The following is a 27,078-nucleotide window of genomic DNA, read 5'->3' on the forward strand; positions in this document are numbered from 1 at the left end:
TGGATGACAGCAATGAACTTCTACTGGCTGCTGGTGGTCATTATAAATAAATTAGCTTTGTATTCCAGGGTGACTCTTAATCATTATACAGGCTGTACAGTAGGTCTTTATACTGTACCTCCCCTGTCTCAGGGCAAAGAGCCAACTATGCGTGCGTGTGTGCGTGTGTGTGTGTGTGTGAGAGAGCGTGTATCTGCAATGTGAACATGCGCGTGTGTGCGTGTGTCTGAATGAGCTTCTGTATGTGTGTGTGTGTGTGTGTGTGTGTGTGTGTGTGTGTGTGTGTGTGTGTGTGTGTGTGTGTGTGTGTGTGTGTGTGTGTGTGTGTGTGTGTGTGTGTGTGTGTGTCCGTGTCCCCGTCTGTGTGCCGTCTGTGTGCCAGTGTGTCTGTGTGCCCGTGCCCGTGTTCATTTGCATTAATATATGCCCACAGCTGTCATAGTGTGCACGGTGTTAGCGCAGGAGAGCAACATATGCCTTCTGATCTCTGGCCTCCTCTGATTACAGCCTACAGAAGAAGATGAGTCCAGATTGCCATGGGAGATGACAGCAGTCTGCTTCAGATCTTGATCAAACTCATCATGCAGGTAATAGCTCCAACACGCCGCCATGCAAGAAGATACCAGCTGGGTGAACCGAGGTGAACCCTGTTACCTGCATATTAAGGGTTGTGGGATATTCATAATCTGTATTTGCTTTACAGTGAATGCTACCACAGATAAGACCGTCTCTGTCTCTCTGGAGAATTATCTTGTGCATACATATATATATGACACAGTATGGATTGCACAGGTCACCACGGTCCATCTACCACATGGAATAAACATAGCGTATCCACTCAAGCTGGCTGCTCAGTCTTTTAAAATCCTAATGTGCCTCCTGCAGCTCTCATGAGGACCTTGTGACAGTGAGGCGGAGTGGTCTTGCTAAAAGCACTCGTAAAAGATACCGAAAATGCATGTTCCGAGCTATATTTCTACTCGAAAAGTTGTGTGATCTCAGAAAGAGTATGTGGTTTACAAATTAAGACAAAGGGATGACCCACATTTTTTGGGTTTGTATGAAAGGAAAATATCAAAATGAAACGCAGGCTCCAAAGTGAGAATTCTGAAATAGCAAGCACATTGACCCAGGAGGGTGGTAAAACTAGAGAAGAGAGACTCTTTTGAAACATGGTCATGACTTGACTCGGGGGTAGACAGAACTGCTCCCACAACAGGGAACGATGAGACGAACCTGTGTTTTCAGTTTTTCTGTTGGTAACTGAAGAAAACTGAGACTAACCATTCTGGCCTGGACGCCTCAAACACAGCCAGTCACTAGGGCTGTCACAATTATTACATAATCGTATAATCGCAATTATTTGACATACCGGTAATCGTGATTATTTTTCATAATCGCCATAATCGTTTCCATGTTGAAAAGCTTTCATATATTTTTTTAAGAGTAAAAAATAGAGGAAATAGCAGATCTACAAGCTCACAACGCGTTGTAGATCGGCTATTTCCACTATCAATTTTCTTTTTTAAGTATAAAGTTGTCAAATATCTCGGTAATTTCTTTGTATATTTAGGTTATGTGTCATATCTACCATGTGAAACTTCAAAGCCTAAAAGCCAAACGTAAATGTAATTGTCAACGACAAAAACACAATTAAATCGTTAATCGCAATTATTTGAGTGATAAATAATCGTCATGTAAAATATCATAATCGTGACAGCCCTACCAGTCACCCTCTGTAAGCTTAGCTAAACACTGAAGAGCACCTACATGTACTGTAAAGGTCAGGTGCATTTCCCACTCAGGGTATTACAGTGGCTTTCTACTGTATAATATATGGGTATAAATAATGTATGCGCTGGCTCAGTCTCAACCTGACCTGACCAGGGGATTCACAAACCTAATGCTAATTCACCAATGAGAAAACCAGAAATGTGACTGTCTGTTATGGCAGTCATGGAAAGTATAAATATATGTACCCAAGTACTGTACTTAAAGGGGTACTGTCATCTTAAAAAAGTAAAAAAACAGGTCTTTTATTAGTTAATATATTTATGATGTACCGGTAATTGAGTGGGAAATAGCAGTGATTGAAAGTACAGTATACATAATGTGTACTCAAGTACTGTACTTAAGCACAATTTTGAGGTATTGAAACTTTAGAGCAGAACTATCGACTTTTACAGTACTCAAATAAAATGTTGAATACAGGCCTTTTACTTGTAACAGAGCATTTCTACATTGTGGAATTGATACTTTTACTTAGGTAAAAATGTGAGTACTTCTAGCACCACTGGCATCAAATGTACATGCTGCACAAACTGCTTCCAGCTCACAAACTGTACGAACCTTACATAGTCAAGATTCAAAAGTATAAATCTTAAATCGTGTACAAAAGAAGAGTAATGATTATATGGTTTCGGTTCCTCAATATTATACTATTGCAGCAAATGGCAGCAATAATAACAATAACAAATGCATAATTAAGGATAACAACAGTAGTAAGCCGAAGGCAAAGATAGCCTAGTATATACATTGATCAAAGCACACTTTGAGGTCATTGAAGTGCTGTGTGCATGGGTCCAACTTCTAAATATTATATCCATTATGTATTATGTATGTGCACACTGCCCAGTATATATTTTGAAGTATATATTTACTTATATATGTGTGTATATGTTTATGTGTGAAGTCTTAATAATATGCGAAATGTAGGCGACTGTGCCCCCCCCCCCCCCCCAAACACACCCGCACTTTTGTCTATGAATAAGCAGTTTTACAGTGTGCATGTGCCTGCGTGCATTGATTGAAGAATTTATTAGAAGTTTGCAGAGGAAAAAGTACAGTTTCATAATGTATGCCTGTGGGTTTGCGTTACAACTGAGGTCAGTGCATGGACGGCGAGTGCAGATATAGCTATAATTGATTCTCACGTTTATTTTGGCCAGATTAGGCACGCTGCCAGAGATGTGACCAGTGGAAGAGAGCGGAGAACCTGGACCAGCCTGTTCACAATTATACTGTAATGTCTAATGTATGCTCTCGTCGTGTCGTACAGTGGTGTCGTGTGCCAAAGATTGGGAGCTTGTAGATCTGCTATTTCCATCACAGGACATAAATCAGGCTTAAGACGAGCACGCACACACACACACACCCACACACACACACACACACACACACACACACACACACACACACACACACACACACACACACACACACACACACACACACACACACACACACACACTTTGCAAGAGAAACAAGCAACCACATCTATGAAAACAAGCCCTAATAAGCTATAGTAGGCCACATTAGTGCACACACGCACAACACATACGTGCGTGTGCGCGCGCGCACACACACACACACACACACACACACACACACACACACACACACACACACACACACACACACACACACACACACACACACACACACACACACACACACACACACACACAGAGAGAGAGAGACAGTATACAGTAGCGGCTATTCAAAAATAGCCGATCTACAAGCTCACAACCTAGTTGCTGGTTTCTATCAAAATCTGGCAACGCTGCATACAATGAGTATTATTAGCCAGAGATGAAATACTGCAGGGCTTATTGTGCCAATCAAATGTATGCCCACAAGCTCACCAACCATTCACCGACACTCCGGTTACTGAATGTCTGCCTGCATGGAAGCTTGTTAGCATAATATGCTAGCATAATAATATGCTAACAAGCTGCCACTGCCACAATATTATTGTGACAATGTTAATGGAAATGAGTGTGGTATCTGCTAAGATAGCCAGTATCTATTGGCCACCTACTCCCAGTGACCTTGGTTGAACCACACCGCGATCTTCAAAGTCAGCCTTCTGTTGTGACAATTTGTAATTGTCAATATTGTCACAACAGAAGGCTGGCTTTGAAGATCTCGGTTTTATGCATTTAGCAGGCTCTCTTATGCAGAGCGACTTTGAACTGCAAAATCAGAATAAGGCGAGTATAAGCATGAATCCCAGTCAACAAGTCACAGCTTTTTTCTGTGTTCATGGCATTTTGTTGTATTCTAATGCCAATAATATTTTTCTTTTCTATAACCAATGACTGGGTAAATAGTCACATAAGCAGAGTGCAAAGACAACAGCGTAGTGCCTCAAAGAAAAAGGGGATTGCCAACAATGAACATAGCATCTGTCCAAACAACATGCTATCTAATAACGTTATTAATCATTGTGGATTGTGTGGTCAAGCAAAATCAAATCTGAGTAACAATAACATGTGAACAAATAACCAAGATAGGCCTATAATATAACCAAGATGATCTCAACTAAAACGTGCACTTTCATGACTGCATGATTTGCATGTTACCTGCACTTTGTTTGTTGACACTATCCTGTGGCAAAATCTGTCAAGAGACACACACGCGCACACACGCACACACATGCGTGCGTGCGTGCGTGTGCCTGCACACACACACAGTGAAAATAATACCAACCTCGCTGTTGCTGGTAGATATACAGTATTTGACCAAATGCCCTCAATATTGGGGATGACCCACATTCCATTGGTGCTTTCAGAGGCTATTTGCCTCAAAAAGAACATTTTGAGAAATGATCTTCAGTAGTTTATCACAATATTATGGAAACCAAATGCCAGACCCTAGTCTCAGGGAAAGGGGAGATCTGGTTAATCCCGCAGGGCAAATTCAGTTTTCAGCTTCACCCAGCGGGGAAGTCACTTAAGATTGAAGTGTCTTGCTCATGGACACCTTGAGACATACCCAGGGCCGTGAATCGAACCTGGCTGGGACCTAATTAGGGATGGGTATCGTTCATCTTTTAATCGATACGATACATTTTTCGATACCTGGGAATCGATACGATACCTTTTTCGATACCCTTTTTGATACTTTTTATTTATTATTATTATTATAATTATTATTTGCCTTTTTCTATGGGCTATTTTATAGACGTTGGATCATTATCATAATAATAAACATTATAGGCTATTCTCGGCTATTTTCACAGTAACGAGTGTAGCCTACTAAAGCAGTCATTAAACTCTCAGTAGCCCAACTGTTACATTCAAAAGTATCGAAACAAGGTATCATTCGTTTTTACTTGAACCGATACCGATAGTATCGTCGTAATTGAATCGATCGATACCATTAAAAGTATCGCCGACGATACCCAACCCTAGACCTAATACATTGTCAGCCAGTCAAACCATGACATACCATGCTTACATTCCCACAATAAAGAGTTGAGAAATCAGTGCCATGTCAGCTGCTCAGTGGAACAACAATGTCATCACTGACTACTGAAATTAACAACTGGGGGTGCAACACAAATGTCCAGTTGCCCAGCGTACTGGTTCTCAATGAGGAGTCATTGATGGGGTTCAAGGGGGTCCCCAGGTAAACGATTAACAGGTAGTAACCAAATGTACCTTTACGGATCTGTAACTCAAACAGAGAGTATACAAATGGAGGAGTTACTGGGTTCCAGTAAAATTAGAGTTTTGGACAGTTCTGAGTGGAGCAGATGTTGCTTTGTCATACAATCAAAGTTAACATTGAGGATACAGACTACAGAGTAGATTGGGGTTCCCAGAGAGGCATCATTGCCCATTCCTGGAATGATTCCTGGGGTCCAGTTCTCCATCCTGTCAGGGTGGAGGTTTTTCTACCCTGTCAGGGTGTAGAACTGGAGCACTGAATGACTGATGTGGCAGACACAACGCCCTTTGTGCTCTTAAGCAAGGCATTTCAACTCCACAGGGTCCAGTCAGTGGAACGGATTCTGCATCTGGCTCCATTCTGTCACCCGGAATTTGGCAAAAATGGACACCGCAAGCGTAAAAGACCTGTTCTTTTGTCAGTGGGTTCATTGTTCAAATTCAGTGTTATGTTTGCGCAGATGAATGTACAATAGCCTGCCGTGTTCAGGGGCGCGCACACACACAATAGATGAATAGAAACAATAGTCAAAGATAAAAAAAAAGGTGAACTAAGCTCTTCTCCCCATGGAGGTGTACCGTGTTCTATTTCCAGCGGTCTTGGTGGAGGATCGGACGCGTTAAGCACAACGCTACAGGACTGTGAGGGTGACACCGGCTCTGATGGCGCCATCTGTCACCGGCAAACTCATTAACAACTGCAATTTGGAGAAGAAGCCTCCGAGGGCGCAGTGGACCGGCGGTGAAGTGAACCGATTTACATTTCGGCGTGCGGCGAAAACAGCAGAGCTACAAGCTCACAGTGTATTGTGTCGTGGATGCAGCACATTGTATGACACGCACGCACGCACGCACGCACGCACGCACGCACGCACGCACGCACGCACGCACGCACACGCACACGCACACACACACATTCAAACCAGGATAAAACTCAGTCCCATCGCTTCACACCCAGACACACACAATGTACTGTACATAAATGTGCACACTTATAAACACATACATACAAAGTCAAACACAGACACACACACACACACACACACACACACACACACACACACACACACACACACACACACACACACACAAGGGCATGCGATGTGAGGGCATGAAAGTAGGCTACGTCCAAAAGGAACGACCTTGTGTAACTGCTGTACTGAGACCATTATGACATCTACAGTAGGTGAACAGTAACTGTCACTGATCTAACCAACCTGTCATAACATAGTGAACATTACTTACATTTTCTACACCCATACAGCACGGTTTAGACATGAATCCTCTACAGTATGTGTTATATGAAGGTTATGTGAGACTCATTATAGTCATGGTTGAATTACTGTATTGTACTGTCATATACATGTCATTTTATGCCAGAACATGTCTTCTATGTCATTTATGCCTGAGGCATAGAAACTGTACACGGTTTGCACTATGTCAAATAAGGACTGAACCTGGTTTACAGCAAACTTTGGCAGTTTCATGCTGAAAATACACGACGGGTTGTGAGCTTGTAGATCGGCTATCTTCAAAACACACAATGTAGAAATTGTTAAGGAATACAAGTAATTCGGCGAAGTGATTGATGTCCAGGTCGTCATTGAACTAAAACACTGATACTATGTAGAAGAAAAGCAAACAGCTCTGCATTTTATGTGCAGGTTAGGCTGAGACAGCATAGGGTGGATACAAATCTAAAGGTACTTTTCGATCTTTCGTAGAGAGGGTCTTAGCATCTTGTTTTGTTGTCTGGCTATGCTTCATTAACTGTGAGTGATAAAAACAAACTCCATAAAATCACGAAACGTATCCTTGCCAGATTGCTGGGGGTAAGACACAAGGTAGCAGCAGTAATATGACATCAACGTACGAGACCCCGGTGTTTAAAAAGGGCAAAGCTATATTACCAATGACGCAACACACCCGATGTACCATCAGTATCACCTAGTGACATCAGCATGATGACATACCGTACCCATGTTATGAACCAATCTAGCTCAGAGATCATTTTGTCAGCTCAAGCTTAGCACTTCTGAACAAACTGAACAAATAAAGAATGAATCAAAGAATCTATCTATCTATCTATCTATCTATCTATCTATCTATCTATCTATCTATCTATCTATCTTCTTAAAAGAAAGTGACCTCATTTCTACTTCAAGAGTATCTTAGGCCCAGTAATACACTGGTAGTTTCTGTCCTCTTTGCATTATGAATGCGTACTAATACACTCATAGTTTACTGTCCCCAGACTATGCATATGAATGTGTACTAAGCCGCTAAACACTGTAATAGACACACGGCATCCAGCCAGAACTACTCACCAGTCTTATGGTAGATTAACAAAGTATTAGCGTATATGATCCATACGCATGTCATATCTAGGTCAGCATTTAGCACTAATCTGAACCACAACAATAAATAACACGGGGATGCTGGTATTGTACAGTATGATCACAATGTAAACACAACAATACAGAATTCCTGGCCAAAGAACGTTGGGTACATGAATAAAAACATAATTATGGTGACCCTGATGTCATGGATAAAGCTACTAATTATTCCCAAGGTAAATTAAATATTATTTAACCAACGCTCTGAGAGTTTTAGAAAGAAAACACAGCATGTGATTCAGCATTCCTCAAATAGAAAACAACAAGGCAAGTAATTAACCACATGGACATGAACTCTAACACACTCACACACACACACACACACACACACACACACACACACACACACACACACACACACACACACACACACACTATAACAATAGTCAGTGCTGATCTTCCAATCCACCTGCCCCCAACCTCTCCCTGTGTCTCTCTCTTTCTCTCTCTCACACACACACACACACACACACACACACACACACACACACACACACACACACACACACACACACACACACACACACACACACACACACACACACACACACACACACACACACTCACCGGTCTTTCCCTCCTCTCTCTCGGACCTCATGTCCTCCTCGGTACGCGCTCCACTCGGCTCCACTGTCAACGCCGGTTCTCATAGCAGGCCAGAAACATACACCCCCAAACACTCACACTCACACACACACACACACACTCACCCACTCACCCACACGCACTCACACGCACTCACTCACTCACACGCACACACACATACAAACACCATTCAAACTCACAGCCACAGACAGTCTTTTAGCCAGCCCTGCACCGCTCCCAGTTGCGGTCTCTGTGACTCCACCCAGACAGGTTTGTATTTAGCACCTCCCCCTGCCAAGCTGCTCTGCCTCTCTCTCTCTCTCTCTCTCTCTCTCTCTCTCTCTCTCTGTATACCTGCTTTGTGACACGCCCAGAGGCAGTCTGCGTATCATTCACCCCCTCCTTCCCTCTCACTCTCTCTCCCTCTCTCTCTCTGCGGGCCAGGGTAATGTATTCTCTGTGACAACACACCCCACAGCACACACCCCTTCCCAGCCTTTCGGTCTGTTTTCCCTATCATGCGCCGCAGGGGGGAAGGGGGAGGGGCTGCTTCAGGTAAACAGCCCAGGTGAGTCACCTGCGGAAGCTGCCAAAGTGCTCTCGCTCCCTCTGATGGTGGAGAACTGACAGCGACGGCGTGTGTGGACATAAACAATGAGTGGACAATAATATTATCAGAAAACACAAAGAGCTAGCCCTGAATGACCGTAACATGTCTGTAACTCTGAGAGAGTACAATGGAACCAAATCGGTGCATTTGGTTCCATTTGTACACTCTGAGAGATATGGGGGTTCTTGCAAATAAAACATTTGAGAACCACTAGTAGGCTCCAGTGCTATGACACAAGTACAGTATCATACATATTCTGAAGAAAACCTGGACACTTGACATTCAGTAATGGGGTCTCAAAATAAGAACTACAGTAAGAATAAAGAAACTAAGAATAAAGAAATCAGGGGGTGTCCAAAGTGCGGCCCGGGGGCCAAATGTGGCCCGAGGACACATTTTATACGGCCCTCAGCTTCATTCCTAAACTGTATAAAAACGGCTCGCCCCAGAGTATAATTTATCAGCATTGTTCACTGTTGTCTCATTCTGAAGAGGTCAAAGAAAGGCAATTATATTGTACTTTTTTCCTTGCGTGTCTGGTTACATTTGGTAATGTGAAATAAGGCTGAGTTATTTGTGTTTTGTTCAGAGCAGACACCTGACAAATGAGCATTAATTAAATATTGGTGATGATAGTTAAATAAAATCATTTAAATGCGATATGTATGTGACTTTGTTATGCTCCCACCGAAAGTAGGCTACATTATGTCAGGAGATAGTCGGCCCTTGGGTGTTATAATATTTTCTAATGTGACCCCTTTGAAAAAAGTTTATACACCCCTGATTGAAATGCTGTGTAAAAAAGAAAATCCCAAATTTGCCACAGACAAGACCAAGTCTTTGCCACGGCAAGGACACATTTGTCCGTGTACGGACATGTTGATGACCCCTGAGTCACACACACACACACACACACACACACACACACACACACACACACACACACACACACACAGGCACACACACACACACACACACACACACACACACACACACACACACAATATAACAGTCAGCGATCAATGTTTGACTGTCAGTAGGCTAGCGTACCGGTATGTGTTCCTATGCTGCTCTATCGCTGTCTAGTCGTACAAATGGACAGAGCTCAGAGTACAGCCCTGTAAGGGTCAATTTGGAAACCCCTAAAGGAAACCTGGCCTGATGGTCCCTGGACCCCACTTTGAGAACCACTGGTCTGTTGTGTGCATTGAGTTTTCATTTCTTTACTGTCAGGTGGAAACCTCATATATTAAAAACTATTACTTTTCAGGATTCAAATTCAAAAGTAGCAAAAATTGCAGATCGACACGCTCTAGTCAAAACCCAACGTGATGCTTTTGGAGCTTGTAGATCTGCTACTTTTGCTACTTTCGTGTGACACTATGTACTGTAGTAGCAAGTATGATGAGGTAGGGTATTATTTTACAAAAACACATAAAAAGTTAAAATATTGAGGTATGAGGTTTCTGCCAGACAGCACATTTGTTTTCCTATAGGCCAGTTTCTACAGAGGAGAGAGGAATGTAAACAGTGAATGAATGGCAAGGATGTTTTATTATTGGCATTGCAAGTAAAAACAGATGACAGTCTTGTATTGATACAGGGCTGAGATAATGCTTGTCATTCCAAAACACTGTACAGTATTATGAGTGTACACTTTTAGGGCGTTTTCATATTAGACGCGATTGCTTCATACCATGGTGAAACTACCCCCCCCCCCCTCTCTCTCTCTCAGCTTTCACATTAGTAATGTTCTGTTCCCCGAGTTGGACCCAGAGGTAGTTAAATGACCATAACAGGGTCAATAGATATCATTGTCTATTCACAGCTTGGGCCATAATGTCATACATACTGTAGACCGTTTCCTGTTAATGGCAGTTAAAAATATATGGCTGAGTCACCAGGTACATGTGTTTACGTTTTCATCAGTCATTGAAAATGAATTCTTGAGCCAATGTTGGCTAAACATCACACGGTAATTTGCTTTGAATTTCATTCATAAATCAATCTGTTCTCCGGGAAACATTTCACCACACGTCTTAAAGGTCTGCAAGTTGATTTGCATACTGTTCTGAAATTAATAGAATCCAATGCTTCGTTGGAAAATTAAACAAACAAATGAATGGGCCAAACATGTCAGAGACCTCCAGTGAGGTCCATTAATATTTGAAGCCCTACTAATACTTAAAAAAATTAAAGAATTTAGGCAGCATTTAGCAGACACTCTTATCCAGATCGACTTTCACTAGTATGAAATCAGAGTGAGCAGAAGAGTATATGAACCAGTCAACAAACAACAGGTAATTCCCATCAGGGATCGCCATAGTTTCCTCTGGTTCTGTTTTCTGCGTCTCGACGACTCCAGCCACCTGCATGTCTCTCACCGCATCCATAAACCTCCTCTTTGGCCTTCCTTTTCTCCTATTACCTTGCGATTCGTGGTTGAATCCCTAACTCTGGGTTGTGTCAGTGCCCTGCTATGACCAGTATGGTTATAGGGAAAGCCATTAACATGTCACCATGTTGTGTCCTTCACAGGACCTGTCAGGGGACTGTCTAGGTCTGTTAGATGGTGCCTTGGATGAGCGTGAACACAATCTCACAGGTAATAGAGTTAGGGGCTGATCCTGTCTGCCTCGCTGTCAGAATGTGAGGCAGCCTGGAACCTCACGACTAAACAACAGCTCTTTGACAGTCTAACAGACAAAGGAGACGCTGAACTGCCACACCGTGTGGATCTGACTGACTGGTCTGGGATGATACAACCTTGTATTAGAGACTTTGGTTTTGGGGCTGAAAGTCAAAAAAAGTTACCCATAAGGGTCAACTGATGCAATGGGATGTGTCAATCACTGACTTGCTTATTTTCTCTGCGCTAGCAGCCAGCAGGTGTTGGTAGAAAAGACTGCAATGCTGTCACTCTCACAAATACCGCACTTTGTTGAGTATTATAGTGCTGGCCTACTGATATACACTCAAACATGTTACTGTACATATTATACAGATTATATCATGGCTCTGTATTAATCTGTACACTGACGACCGGTTTTGAGCTTGGAATTGTAAGGCCCATAACATTTCACACCTGTGTTTTTCTACTGTCTTGGGTATATTTAAAGACCTATTAACTACCATCACACACTTTAAAAAAGGAAAACAAAGATATGTATGTGTTGTATATACAGTATATATATATATATATATATATATATATATATATATATATATATATATATATATATATATATAAAAGCCAAAATAGACTTTTATAATCACAAGGTCACACCATCTTGACTCACAGCAGCTTCAACTCTTATTCACCTCGCCGCTTTGATCCTGACAGGCTCTTCAGTCTGACATTTCTTCACGCTCCTGACTGTCTGTCCTTATTCGGCGACTTAACTCCCTGCACCTCCGCCCGTGTCATTCATTTGCTTCGACACTTAATAAGCCAGGAGAAATTCAGGGGAGTGGGGGGGGGGGAGGAGTCCTCAAAACCATTTTTCCACCCTCCCCTCTTTCTTCTGCCACTCTCCCCCTAGCTCTGAACGTGTCAGACCGACGTTATCAGTGCTGGGGACCGGTTTGATAGAGACACGTTAATATATTAGTCAAACTTGAGCGGATGGAAGCAGACAGGGGATGATGGACATTGGGAGAAGTAAGAGATAGAGAGGAGAATAATTGACTCGGGTCACCGGCCGTCTCTGTTTGGGATGAATGGAAATGTCACCTATTAGGCTCAGGCACACGGTGCATGCTTGCCAGAGGGGCCAAGATGAGATGGAGCCTGATTAGACATTGTTCGCGGTCGGGCCCTTGAAACCCTTGTATCTCCATACAGTATTTCAACTTTTTAAATATATATTTTTTTTTCGTCCGCAAATGAATGCCCTACTTCACCACACAAGAGTGTCACACTAAAGTTGTGAAAATAGCAGACCTGGGCCCAGACCACTGGTGTAGCGGTCCGGGCACCTAAGCTCCCAAGTAGCCTGACAATGCATCGTGGGTTTGAGTCCCGTTCCAGACGATCTCTACTGCACGTCTCTCCCCATCTCTCTCTCCCTGTTTCCTGTCAATCTCCACTATAAGCTAAAAATAAAGGCATAAAAGCCTACCTCAAATAAATGGTAAAAAAGAGCAGATCTGCAAGCTCACAACAACGCGCCTAGGTGCGACATACAAGGTTTCCACCCGACCGCGGCGGAATGCACAATGGTTCTCTGCAGCTCGGTAAAAGCACTGCAGGGAATAACAGGAGTGACTTGGACAGCTAATTAGGATGGCCCATAAGACTCTTATAGATTAAGCAACAACATCCAGGTGATCGATACGGGTCCAGGACGACGCCATCGGTGCTCAACATCAATACTAGCTTTGTGAACCTAATCATCACTGGAGGGAGACTCAGAGAGACAATTATTCTGAGTCGCACTGCACGGCCCCCTTTCGCACAAAGGGTTGTAAGAACGGTGATTGGAGAAAAAAATAATGGGCCATTTTGCGACACCATAATCACCCAGCGCTATAAAATGCAATGCAGCCACGGCTCCCAATAAAGCTCCTATTCAGTCCCAGGCAATTTGAGAAAGCGGGGCGACGGCAATACAAGCCCCATGCCATGCAACAACAACAATCACACACTTCATGTCAGGTTTGTTGCATGAGTCACACACACCGTTGCCACGTATGCTTGTTATAAGCGACTACTGGTAGTTGTGGGTTGCAGTTGATAGTAAAAAAATTGATTATTTCCTATAATGTTGTTTAAACTAGTGGTTCTCAAACATTAACTAAAATATTTTGTGGCGAATGTTAACATTGTGAAAAATGTTCCAAATGTGTTTTTTTCAAATGTTTTTTTTTTTTTGCATTTGTTTGAAAATAGCCGATGCATATGCTGCTTCTTTTGGTCTTGTTTTTATAGACCTGATTTCTTATTTCTCTTGCTAAATCTGGCAACACTGGTCACACAACGGTTCTGCTCACTGTCAGCTGAGAGAACGTGTTCTTTAGTCTGTACCTCAAGTACAATCTTGAGGTTTACTTTACTTTACTCAAGTATTTACGTTTTTTATATAGGCCTACTTTTACTTCACTACACCCCAGAGGCAAATGCATTTCAAAAGTATTTTTTGACAGCGTTAGTTACTAGTTACTACTGTAGTTACTAACACATAATAAAGCCCTCTTTTATTGTATACTTTGGCTATTTGAAAATAGCCAAACTACAATGCGACGCATTGTGAGCTATATCTTCGAAACGTTTTGTGGAATGGGACATTCGCAATGACAGCTTTTACTTTTGGGTGTGGCGAAACCTCTGTACTTTCACTCAAGTCAAATTTTGAATACAGGCCTTTTACTTGTTAGTAGCGTCTATGGTTAGTAGCAGAGTCTGAAATTCCCAGAGAATGTTTTAGAAATGGTAAAAAATACTGATCTATAATCCATTTCTATCGCTATTTTAATTTTAATGAAAATAAGGCTCAAGTGGTTAATTCAGAATACATTTTTGTAAGTTCTGGTCCCAAGAGTCCCTTCCTTGAAATTCAGTAGAGTAAAAAGTACAATATTTCCTATTTAAAATGCCAAAAATCTGTGTACTGTACATGGAGATATGCTGTGAGACCCCAAACATGCTTACTCAGTTATTAGTTATGTGAAAGTCCTATGTCGTCTATGACATCTGACATCATACATACAATCCCTTTTATGCCCATACATGGAGATTCCTGTCTGTAGAACCAGCCACACAGATACAGTGTGGGATGTCTTGGCCATATATGGATTCTGTTAGTGTGGTGTTCATCTTGGATACAATCCCTTTTATGCCCATATGGAGATCCCTAACAGAATTCCTTTTATGCCCATTTATGGAGATCCCTGCTCTGAGTATCTGACAACACTGTGATGTCACCTGCTTATGCCCATATATGGAGATCCCTGCTCTGAGTATCTGACATCACTATGATGTAACCTGTGATGTCACAGTGATGTGTCAGGGGAACCACAGTGTCAGGTGTTACCCGTCCGGATGGATACGAGCAAGCTGTGGCGGTTCTGATAGTAAACTGCGACCTACGGTCGCAATAAGAATTCCATGCTGTATTGTTGTTGTGGGACCAGGAGAGATAACAGGCCAACATTGACCAAAATAAAAATATACGTGTCCATGTGGTTTTATTTGACACTCTCAAGAGTTAAATATCTATAAGGGTTCATTTGGTTACCAACTCTACATCATTTAGCTGGGGACCACCTGGAACCCCCTCAAGGACCACTGGTGGTCCCTGGACCACTGGTTGAAAACCACTGCTTTACAGTAAGCACAACAAACATGAGTACATGATTCTTCCAGTGCTGGCCTGCCTGCGTGCCGGTGTCAGCTGAGAGAGTGTTCTCTAGCCTTGGTGGACACATCAAAGCCTGCAGAGATCTGCCAGGCCTTTGTACCCGTGTTCCCAACTCCTATTATCAGATTGTTCTCACACACTCTTACACAGCGCAGGCCTTTGCTCCGGCGTTAACCTCCGCCACGAGCTGACAACCCCGTGTCTTTTAACTGCTGAGACAAATCAATCACAGACGCACACTTCCTGGCGTTGTCACGGCAACGCCTGTTATGTTATCGCCGCCGTCGACCGGAAACCTTGTATCTCCCAATATGTCATGTTTTTGAGCGGTACTCCAACATCTGGCTTTGTCTAAAGTTTGTTGTACGCCCATGCAGGGTCACATTGGCCAAGCTTCCCGGAACGCTTCATGAAATTAACTCATAAATAGCATGTGATTTTTTTTCTACGTTTTGGGGGAAATGAATGCCCTACAGTACTTCATTGTACAAGTGGGTCATGCAAAAGTATAGAGTAAACAGACGATCCATAAGCTCACCACACGTCGCCTCGCAACACGTGGATTGGCTGTTTTCACTATTTTAGAAACATTTTGAAAGTGAAAGTGGTGTTTTTTTTTATGTGGGTTTGATAAATATCGTGAAAAAGAGAATGCGAGCAACTGAGCTGAGCACTCTAGTTGATGTTTATCAGGTGCACGATTCTGGCATTTACTCGGTCCTTTAGGATCTCTTGTTTATTGAATAGCCCCAGCAGCAGATCAAACACAACAGACGTTTTGGCCTATGGCAGCACTTTTTCATATCAAGGCCCGTTATTTATTCAGTATTTGAGCCACGGACCACCATTGATGAGAGTTAGTTTTGGGTCTGAGGGGCTAACTCGCCCCTCAGACCCAAAACTTTTTTAATCGTTGGATACGATTTTGAACACAATTCCATGCTGTATTGATGTTGGTACCATAGGAGAGATAACAGACAGAATGTCGACCAAAATATCAATCCCTCTACATTCTCTAATGGTGTAGACTTCTTGTAAATTGAGAGTATAAAATGAAACCAAATGGACACATAAGGGTCCATTTGGTTTCATTTTACAGTCTCAAGGGTTAAAGATCTATAAGGGTCTATTTGGTTACCAACTCTCCATCATTTAGCTGGGGACCACCTGGAACCCACTCAGGGACCACTGGTTGAGAACCACTGGCCTTCCTCAGCGCGATTCATTTGGTAAATATCGAACTAATGAAAAGTATTAACAAGCTTGTGAATGCATAATAACTTCATGATATGGTAACACAGTTTAGTTTTTCCGGTTTTGGACACTGTTGCCAGATTTTGCAAGAGACATAAGCAACCTGGTCTATGAAAACAAGCCCAAAATAAGCTACTTTGCATCGCGTTGTCCAGGAACAAATACATATTCATTTGGGGGTCCTTGACATGAAAATGTTTGAGAACCACTGGTTTAAACAACATGACAGAACAAGCCCAAATAAGCAACTACATTTTTACAAACAAACCCACCCGCCAAAAATAAAACACAACCTGCAAATGGCAGTAATTTACAAACAACTTTAGCTTACAGAAAAAAAGCCCAGTCCCGTATAATAAGTAGACATGGCAACAGCGGTTTAGGACATACAAGGTTTCCCTGCCCGACAAGCAAACATCTCCAAGTCATGGGCGTCAATTGGGTATGGCAGGGGTATGCAGCTGCCATACCCTGGGTCCAGGGGGGGAAATAAAAGTTACTTTTAAATATAAATGCATGAATGTCTCTTTGTCTATCTGTGCTGGTTATTGTGTTGTTAAATTACAGTAAAATAACTACAAATGCTAAATCTCACAACATGGTCACTTTAACAAGGTATTATAATTATATTCTCCACACTTTTATTCTCCCCATCTTGACAGAATGGTATATTCCCAAGTTCTGCAGGTCAGCTGCACAGGTGCAATGCATTATTGCGACCGTAGGTCGCACTTACTATCAAAACCTGCACAAACTGTCAGTCAGTCAGTCAGTCTGTCTGTCTGTCTGTCTGTCTGTCTGTCTGTCTGTCCGTCTGTCTGTCACACCTCACACGTCACACTATTGCCCTGCTCATATCTCTGCAACCGTTGCCCCGATCCATGCCAAATTTTGCACACACGCTCCTTGGCTGCCAAACTACAACCTCCAAGAACCCCCGGAGCTCCAGGGACCCCCAGATGTAAAAAATGACCAAATGTGCAAAAATGACCAAATGACCACCCCAACGGGGCTGCTCACGGGGAATTCCCGGGGACCACCGACTCCTGGTGCTCCAGAACGGATGCAAAAGTGGTGGCGCCCCCAGCGGAGGACCCCCTCCACTGCAGCTCACATAAAATGCCGTAACTCGGGCTAGGAGGGTCCGGGAGAGCCGGGGCCGGTACCTATTCGTCCGCCAAGGCAACGCGGACACCCCACCCCTCATTTCTCACATGGCCCTCTTCTAGCGCCACCATGAGGCCGATTTTTAAAACACATTTTTGGACACTGCTCCTACAGTTTTTGCCCTAAAATCACGCAAATCGCTACACAGTATGTCTACACTCATCCCATCACCATGAATCTGTCCCATATAGCGCCACCTTCAGGCCGATTTTTAAAAACACATTTTTGGACACTGCTCCTACAGATTTTGCCCTAAAATCACGTAAATCACTACACAGCATGTCTACACTCATGTCATCAACATGGATCAGGAAGATTTTGGAAAAACACATTTTTGCCCTATTTTCCCGATTAGGGAGTCTTACTGGTTGTTAATTGTGGCACGTTTACTAACATGCCAAGTTTAGCTGCACTTGAACCGTTCCAGGCTGCCATATCCAGCCCAAGAAACCGTAGAAACCTGTGTAAAAAACTGACAAAAGTTGTTTTTTTCCCCAGACATTGTGAAAATAGCCGATCTACATGCTCACAACGCCTCACGCTGAGCATGTAGATCTGCTATTTTCACAATAGAACCGTGTTATCCAAAATGTAATGCCTATTTTCCATGAGGACTCCCATCTTTGCCATACCCTAGCTTTTGCTGAACTGACGCCACTGCTCCAAGGCAATGCCTTACCTTTCCCCAGTGAGGAGTCAGGGGTACCGAAGTCCATCAGGCTGGAGATCTCCGTGGGGTGGTAGCACATGTCTGTCACCATGGTCTTCTGTCTGTGATGCACAGATGGGTCTGCGAGGAAAAACAAACTCTAATTAGACTAGGCCTACACGGAGGCCAAGGTGAAAACTGTTTATTCATACTACATAAAGCGAGAGCGGTGACAGTGTAAGGTTTATACAGAGGAGTTAACAGCTGGGTTTCTGTGTTCCAGTTTCTGTACTTGTGCGATGTGCGTGCGTGCGTGTGTGTGTGTGTGTGTGTGTGTGTGTGTGTCTGTGTATGTGCTAGTGTGTGCGTGTGTCATTAGTACTGCTTGTGGAGGAATTCTCTTGGTGCTGTTGTTGAAGTGGAAAGAGAAAGACAGTTCTGGATAAAGTAGAGGAGTGGGTGAGCGTGTGCGTGTGCGTGCATGCGTGCGTGTGTGTGCGTTTGTATGCGTGTCGAGCTGTAACGTGACTCAATCAGATGAGTCACGACAGCTTTTGTCAGTGCCGGCACGCACTCCAAGGACACGTTCGACTCAATTTGCGAACATCATCTTTAGCAAATAGTTCGGTGCAGTTCACTGGTTGGTAATTACCCGGATCCCACCTCAGCGTTTATTTGACCACTTATTCGGATCCCTTCCCTCTCATCTTTTCCCCACATCATTTCCCCCTTGCTATGGGACTGGTACCATCTATAGAGTATATGCTCCTGAGATGGAGTCCGTCCATCTGTGTGATTCCACAGATGTGCACCCCGCAGAGCCGCTCTGCCTAACATCCCCTCAGCTAATGGCACTGATGGAGCTCTGCTGGGCGTGATGAGCTCTGAGAGCCAAGGCTCATCGACTTCCTCTCTCCTTATTCACCTAGATTCTCTTCTTCTTCACCACCTGTGGTCCTTGAGGGGGTTCCAGGTGGTCCCCAGCATAGATGTTTAACTCTAGAGAGCGTAAAATGAAACCAAATGGACCTGTACGCCGGGTCCATTTGGTTGCATTTTACGTTCTCAAGAGTTACATTTTATTATTAATTTTGCAAGAAGTCTACACAAATTGAGAATGTAGAAGAATTGTTATTTTGATCAACGTTTGCTCGTTTATCTCTCTTATGAGGTAGGTAGGTAGCTGTGTGTGTTTAAACCCGTATAGCCCATTCAGGGACCAGCATTCCTGGTGATGCCAGTGGTGATGTCACTGGCATTGCCAGTGGTGATGGCAGTGATGAGTGCACTCATGGCACACTCTGCTGGCGTACAAGTAGGCCATACATGGCCTACTTGTGCACAAGAAGCAAGTTGGCACCTCGACAGCGTGCAGTTCTAGTTCAGTGTTCATTCAGTTTATGAGCTTTTTTTTTAGGGTATTTCACAAATAACCACATGATCAGCGTCAAATCTCTTGTGCATTCTCATCAGATTATGCCGTTGATAACCATACCATATATGAATATATTATGTTCTATGCAAACCATTTTTACAAGAATGTAGAAAGAATGTTTTCCTAAGCAATTTTGAATGACATTCAGTATAGCTAACCCCTAAAACCATAACACTCTGACCCCCTTGGGCTCTGTACTATAACTGTCTCTCTCTATTTTCTCCCTCTACACCAGTTCTACACTGTTCTATAAGCTAGCGACGTATTGTGAGCTTGTAGATCGCCTATTTTCGCCTAATGATGGCCTAATATCACATGCATAGGGAACACACAGGGCGAGGGTTCATGTAATTAACTTTTCAAACAACCCATTTCATACAGTACCTTTAAAAGCTTTCCACATGGGAAGAGAACAGAGGAAGGCAGCGGCTAGCGTTCATTACGACCCCCCCCCTACACACACACACACACACACACACACACACACACACACACACACACACACACACACACACACACACACACACACACACACACACACACACACACACACACACACACACACACACACACACTATTGTCAGCCACAGCCTTTCATTGAGGTTTTAAATCCAACGTGTTCAAAATGAAAGGTTATAAAAGAAACGAATGATGCATCGAGGCTATACGGAATGCAGCAGTCATTTCATTGAGCGAGCCGCAAATGAAAGAAACTCAAATAACTTTCTTCTGAAAATGGCCTCAGGTCCCAAAGCATATTGATCTGAAATCTTAGTGATTCTGAAGATCTTCACACACATCCATGCACTGCACGCACGCACGCACACCAGTAAAAGTGTTTTTGACTATTTATTCATTGATTAAGAGGTCCTAAAGTGTTAATACAATAGATAAATGTTTGCACCACTAGGCCTACTTCTACTGCTCACCTTATGTTTTATTCACTAAAAGAAGTTTAGTGAATTCAGTTTATTTCATTAGGCCTATATGCAATTTGAGTACTGTATAACACAATAAGCATGCAGCTGTTGGCGGGGCGCCCGCTGGCCTACTGGTCCGGGCGCATGCCACTTCGGCGCCGATTCGATTCCTGATCCGGACGACCTTTGCCGCATGTCTCTCCCCGTCTCTCCCCCCATTTTCATTTTTCAGTCTACTGTCCTATCAATAAAGGAATAAAAGCCCCAAAAACAAGTCTTTAAAAATAAATAAGCAGCCGTTGGCCTCACTGCACAACAACCATCTGCACTCCTTGATGGGAGCAAGTGTTCTCACACTGCTTCCCTAATCTGCAATCATTCTTGACAGTTTCATTTGGTCTCTGTCGGGTGGAAACCTCACTATGTACAAGCTGTTACCTTTCAGCAATCCAATAAAAAAAATCCCAAAGTAGCAGATCTACAAGTTCGAATCGCTTTGCGCCACGTTTCGAGCTTGCAGATCTGCTACTTTTGATGCTTTCATGTAACGCTGCGGTATGATCAAGTAGGACATTAATTTACAAAAAGACACCAAGTTAGAATTATGGAGATAAGAGGTTTCGGCCCGACAGCGGCAATTTCCTCTAGTTGGCTGACCTTAGCCCCCCCCCCCCACCCCACCCCACCCCTCACATCCTTCCTCCTCTCCTGTCGATAGCTGTTTAGGTGCTGTGTTCAGCTGACCTTTCCCCCGCCTTTAATATGCAAATTGGGTTACAGGAAACCCACGAACATGGTGGGCACCTCTACAACTGCCCAGGGGCGTCAATTGGGTATGGCAGGGGTATGCAGCTGCCATACCCTGGGTCCAGGAGGGAAAATAAAAGTTACTTTTTTTGGCTTTTATGCCTTTTATTGATAGCACAGTCGACTGACAGGAAATGGGGAGAGAGAGAGATGGGGAGTGACATACGGCAAATGTCATCCGGATCAGGAATCGAACCAGCGACGCCGCGGCAACCATGCCTATGTGGCGGTGCCTATGTGATATGCGCCTTGACCAGTAGGCCACCGGACGCCCCAATAAAAGTTACTTTTAAATATAAATCCATGGATGTCTCTTTGTCTATCTGTGCTGGTTATTATGTTGTTAAATTACAGTAAAATAACTACAAATGTTTAGCTGCACTTGAAAAACCATTCCAGGCTGCCATATCCATCCCAAGAAACGGTAGAAACCTGTGTAAAAAACTGACAACTTTTTTTTTTTAGACATTGTGAAAATAGCCGATCTACATGCTCACAACGCCTCGCAGCGCGAGGCGTTGTGAGCATGTAGATCTGCTATTTTCACAATAGAACCGTGTTATCCAAGATGTAATGCCTATTTTCCATGAGGACTCCCATCTTTGCCATACCCTAGCTTTTGCTGAACTGACGCCACTGCTATTGAACTGCCCAACTTACAGTAGTGTGTGTGTGTGTGTGTGTGTGTGTGTGTGTGTGTGTGTGTGTGTGTGTGTGTGTGTGTGTGTGTGTGTGAGAGAGAGAGAGAGAGAGAGAGAGAGTGGGAGAGGGGGAGAGGGGGAGAGAGAATTGGAGATTAGCCACCTCATTGATTTATAGTAAAGGATAAGGAATAATCATCTTAATCTCTCTGAAAGCCTCAAAACCATCTTGACCCACGTTCTGTTTCCTGCGCGTGTAATTGCAAACTTTGCAAGCCGTACAAATAATATAGCATTAAGCAGCTGACATTTCCTGTGTTTAAAATAAATACTTTTTCATTAAAAGGGGATTTGCTATACTGCTAAACAGCCTAAAACGTTCTAATAAACAGTGAAAAATAGGCTTCTCCTATAGCACAGTGCAGGGCATTTGTCATTCACAGCTAGGGTTTACTAGAACAGATAAAAAGCATTCACAGCAATTCTTCAGCATGTGAAACACTGCATGAAATAAGGTGTTGGAACAAAATGCCTTTAAAAGACTTGTTCTACGCTGTTCTTTGAAGTAGTGTTGCTGTGCACTGTGAGTCCTTGACATTTCTATAGACTGGAACCTGTGCACCTGCGGCCACTTTACAGTACACTGAAGGACTACACACAGTGAGTACACAGTAGCGTGTGTGTGTGTGTGTGTGTGTGTGTGTGTGTGTGTGTGTGTGTGTGTGTGTGTGTGTGTGTGTGTGTGTGTGTGTGTGTGTGTGTGTGTGTGTGTGAGTGAGAGAAAACAGAAAGGGGGAGGGGCGAGATCAAGAGAGGGGGAGAGAAAGAGGGGAATAGAGAAAGTGAAAGCGAGAGAGAGAGAGAGAGAGAGAGAGAGAGAGAGAGAGTGAGAGTGAGAGATGGATAGAGAGAGCTAGAGAGAGAGGGAGAGAGAGAGATAGAGGGAGGGATGGAGAGATGCTACTGGCAGTGAAACTAATTCCCTGTCTGTTCCAGCACAGCACTACAACTGAAGACGTTGGATAGCTATGAGCGTGTGAATAAACATGGGAATTAAAAACATCAATAAAAGACCATGAGAACAATCTTCTGTTCTTTGGGAAATTAATTGAGCCTTTGTTTCAAACCTTACAGCATGTACAGTACGAGAATAGAGCCATGTACGAAACAAGCATAATGCCTAGCAAGGTGATTTTGATGGATCGTACAGGCTATTTGTGTGTGTGCGTGTGTGTGTGTGTGTGTGTGTGTGTGTGTGTGTGTGTGTGTGTGTGTGTGTGTGTGTGTGTGTGTGTGTGTGTGTGTGTGTGTGTGTGTGTGTGTGCGCACGTGTGTGTGTGTGTGTGTGTGTGTGTGTGTGTGTGTGTGTGTGTGTGTGTGTGTGTGTGTGTGTGTGTGTGTGTGTGTGTGTGTGTGTGTGTGTGTGTGTACATGTAAGCTTTCACTGTATTTCAGCAGTCCTAACATTTCCCTAAACCTTTACTTTGTTCCCTCTGTCTATTTCTCAATTTCTCTCTCTGTCACTCTCTCTCACTGTCTCTCTCCCATTTGTCTCTCTCTCCTTCTCCATCCCTCTTTCTATCTCTATTTCCATCTTTCCTCTTCCAGCATCTCTCTCTCACTCTCAAATATTAAGTAAGCAAGAGGCGAACATTGTGAAAATAGCAGATCTGCTGACAACGCCTCGCACAGCAAGGCGTTGTGAGCATGTAGATCGTCTATTTTCACAATATTTATCTGTAGAACCGAGTCACATTAAATGTAATACCTACAATTCAAAGTGCTTGTCAGGGTGGGGGTCCCCAGTTCAAATATGTTTATTTTGGGGGTCACGGCCTGAAAAGGTTTGAGAACCCCTGGCCTAAAGGTTTGAATTAGCAAGGTTCCGTTGTATTTCATTGGAGGGGGGGAGCAGCAGTCTGTCAGTCCAGTATAGGATATCGTCGTTGTCGAGTGGAAACCTTGTATCTCCAAGTTTCAAATTTGCACGTCCTTTCGCAAAGTAAAGCCCTTATTCATCATGCAAGGCCGTCGCACAAAAGTAGTGAAAACAGCAGATCTACAAGTGTAGATCGGCTGTTTTCACTAGTTTAAATCATTTTTAAAATGATAAATACAAAACAAACGGTTTTGGACATACAAGGTTTCCACCCGACAACGAGGATATACAGTACAGTGCCTGGCAGGAGGAGGGAATGGGATAGGATACATCCTCCCGAGGAGGAATGGACACTTTATCAAGCAGCTCATTTCTGCCAGGTCAAACCTCTGCTGGGCAGGGGTCAGAGGTTATGGAAATAATGAGGCGGAGTCCTGGCGGGGGCCGCCGCTGGCCGCCCGCCCGCCTGGGGTTGAGGACGCCACAAGAACACAGGCAACAGGCTATTGACTGCGCTGTCAGTCACAACAAGAAACAATTTACTTTAGACGTGGCGAGTGAAATGGTTATCTCATCTTCCCTCTCGCTCTCTCTCCCCTTTATCGGTGGATCCCTCGCCTCACTGTCGCACCCCTGCACAGCCTACATATGAAACAGCCCTTTGTGATCACATATTCCGTCATATACCGGTGTTGCGTGCCAAAAATAGCCAATCGACGAGCTCGCGATGCGGTGCGTTGCTTCAAGATCGGCCATTTGCGCCGCGCGAAACCGCGGTGCGACGAAGTGTAAATCTGACATTGACAGCTGATATCCATCAGGCTGGTTCACTCGAGCATTCGCCATCTCAACGCATTTCTCATTAAACCTTTATGATAGATCTTTTTGAAACTAATAAGACACTTCCTCACCGGCGAGGCAGAGGATAAACAACATCACAAGGGTAAACACCCATGAGATATTAATATGTTTCCTCCGCATAACAACGGGAAGGATGGGAAGTGTGACTCCGGAAGAGGCAGATCCTTCAGGCGGCCATCGGTGCCAAGAAAAGCCTGGTTTGTTGTTTTGTTGTATGACAATGTTACTTATCGAGCCAAAAAAACATACTACCTGGGCACTTCATAAATGACTACCCAAATAAACTCTGAGTCCTTCTACCGACTGTTGGCTGAAGTGTGCAGACATCTCCTTACTTGTTACTTATCGAACATTGGGAATTGCCATAACACGACTAAGTTGAGTGTAGAGGGGAGAAAAAGAGTTTAAATGTATTTTCAGCAAGCAATTCTGTCGTCCAATGGCTGCTTAACCGACAAATCAAATATAGGCATCACAGAGTCCCACAGGGGCCTATACAAGGTTGGCTTCTTTTTTCCCCCGCTACAATAAATCTCTTCGCTGAAAAAGCTGATGTAATAGCTCATTGTGACATGTTGTGAGCTGTTTTTCACCGAATGTTCATCTCAGAATGGGGACGTTAGGATTTGTGTGGTTAAGTACTGTCTCAACCATTAAGGGAGATTTCCCTTTAATGAATTTTTGCACTTCATTAAAGGGATAGTTCACCCCCAAAAATCACTTTATCTCTATCGATCGATTACTTACGCTACGGAGACTTGAATTCATGGATATTTATTTGTTTTTGTGGCATTCCTAAGCCAATAATTTCATGACCAGCAGTGGTTCCCTATGGAGACACAAAGAGCCTGCTTTGTTCCCTATAGAGACACAAAGAGCCTGCTTTGTTCCCTATGGAGACACAAAGATTCTCCTCAAATGATTGGCTTAGGAATGCGACAAAAAAATAATAATCCATGAATTCAAGTCTCCATGGATTGAGTAATTGATAGAAAAAAGTCATTTTGGGGGTGAACTATCCCTTTACCTGGCTACAATAAATGAAAAGCCTTCTATTATATAACCCCTTAAGATATTCAACTATTTCACTTGATTGAAAGAGCTCTTTTGACTCTTTTTAATAATACACTTCCTGCCCTGAATGAATGGCCTTCCCGGCCAGTATGCCTACAGTGAATGACAGACAGAGGAAGCCCCCACTTTAGAAAGGTACATCACAGAAAAGAGGAGACACATTCACAGCCAAGGAAGGGCATCAAAGTGGACGCTATTCATGCAGAATGAGGAGGCAACTATCAGTGTTTTGCAGACAGGCTCATCTCTGCCAACCCTCTGCCAACCTTTAATTGCACTGGCATTCACTGGAGCCGACACATTCACTGTTATCCATCATGACAAGGCAGAGAGAGAGAATACAATCACACGTTGGCATGGGATTACAATGCCCTGGAATAGCCTCCTGTCTGAGGGCACTGACCTTACTGTATAGGCATGGAAACTTTCTGACTGACAGACAGACATATTGATCCTGCTTATTGAGCCGGGCTTTTATCGAGCCCACTATTTAGTGTTTTCTAATATTTTGTATTTTGTGAGACAAATTCTCAACAGAAATGGTATATTTTTTTTATTGGCCAATTGTTGGGACTGTGAGTTTGTGGCTGACCACCATCTATGAAGAAGACAATTAATTGCCTGACTGCGAGCGCCAGACATCTCACACTACGTTTCACTTCGGGATGAGAGTCTGAGATTACGGACGGAGATTCTACTTCGGCGTGGGCGGGCTAAAGCCTATTGACGTCACACACACACACACACACATACACACACACACACGCGCGACAGCGACGTGGCGTGACATTGCAAAAATACGTTATTTCTCATAACATATTATATGTCTGCATGTTTACGTTAGTGCAAAATGGTATTAAAACGTGAAGAAACGGCACTATTGCATCGTTTATTAAAATAATACGAGTCGAGTCTGACTCCGCCATGACAGTTTTCACGGACCAATCAGAGTCCACTAGACTCTCACGTGGGCAGAGGACACCAATCA

At 43.5% G+C, this 27,078-nt stretch overlaps 1 pseudogene across 1 annotated transcript in view; it reads right to left on the reverse strand.

The window, feature by feature from the left end:
• Positions 1 to 27,078, reverse strand: part of LOC308287674 (kazrin-like) — a 197,688-nt pseudogene that overhangs the window by 25,616 nt on the left and 144,994 nt on the right. The window contains exon 4 of the transcript XR_013963348.1: positions 18,504 to 18,614. The product of XR_013963348.1 is annotated as a kazrin-like (transcript). The remainder of the gene's footprint in view (positions 1 to 18,503; positions 18,615 to 27,078) is intronic.

Source organism: Nannobrachium achirus (genome assembly GCF_963921795.1).
Source record: "Nannobrachium achirus genome assembly, chromosome: 6".
Lineage (NCBI taxonomy): Eukaryota > Metazoa > Chordata > Actinopteri > Myctophiformes > Myctophidae > Nannobrachium > Nannobrachium achirus.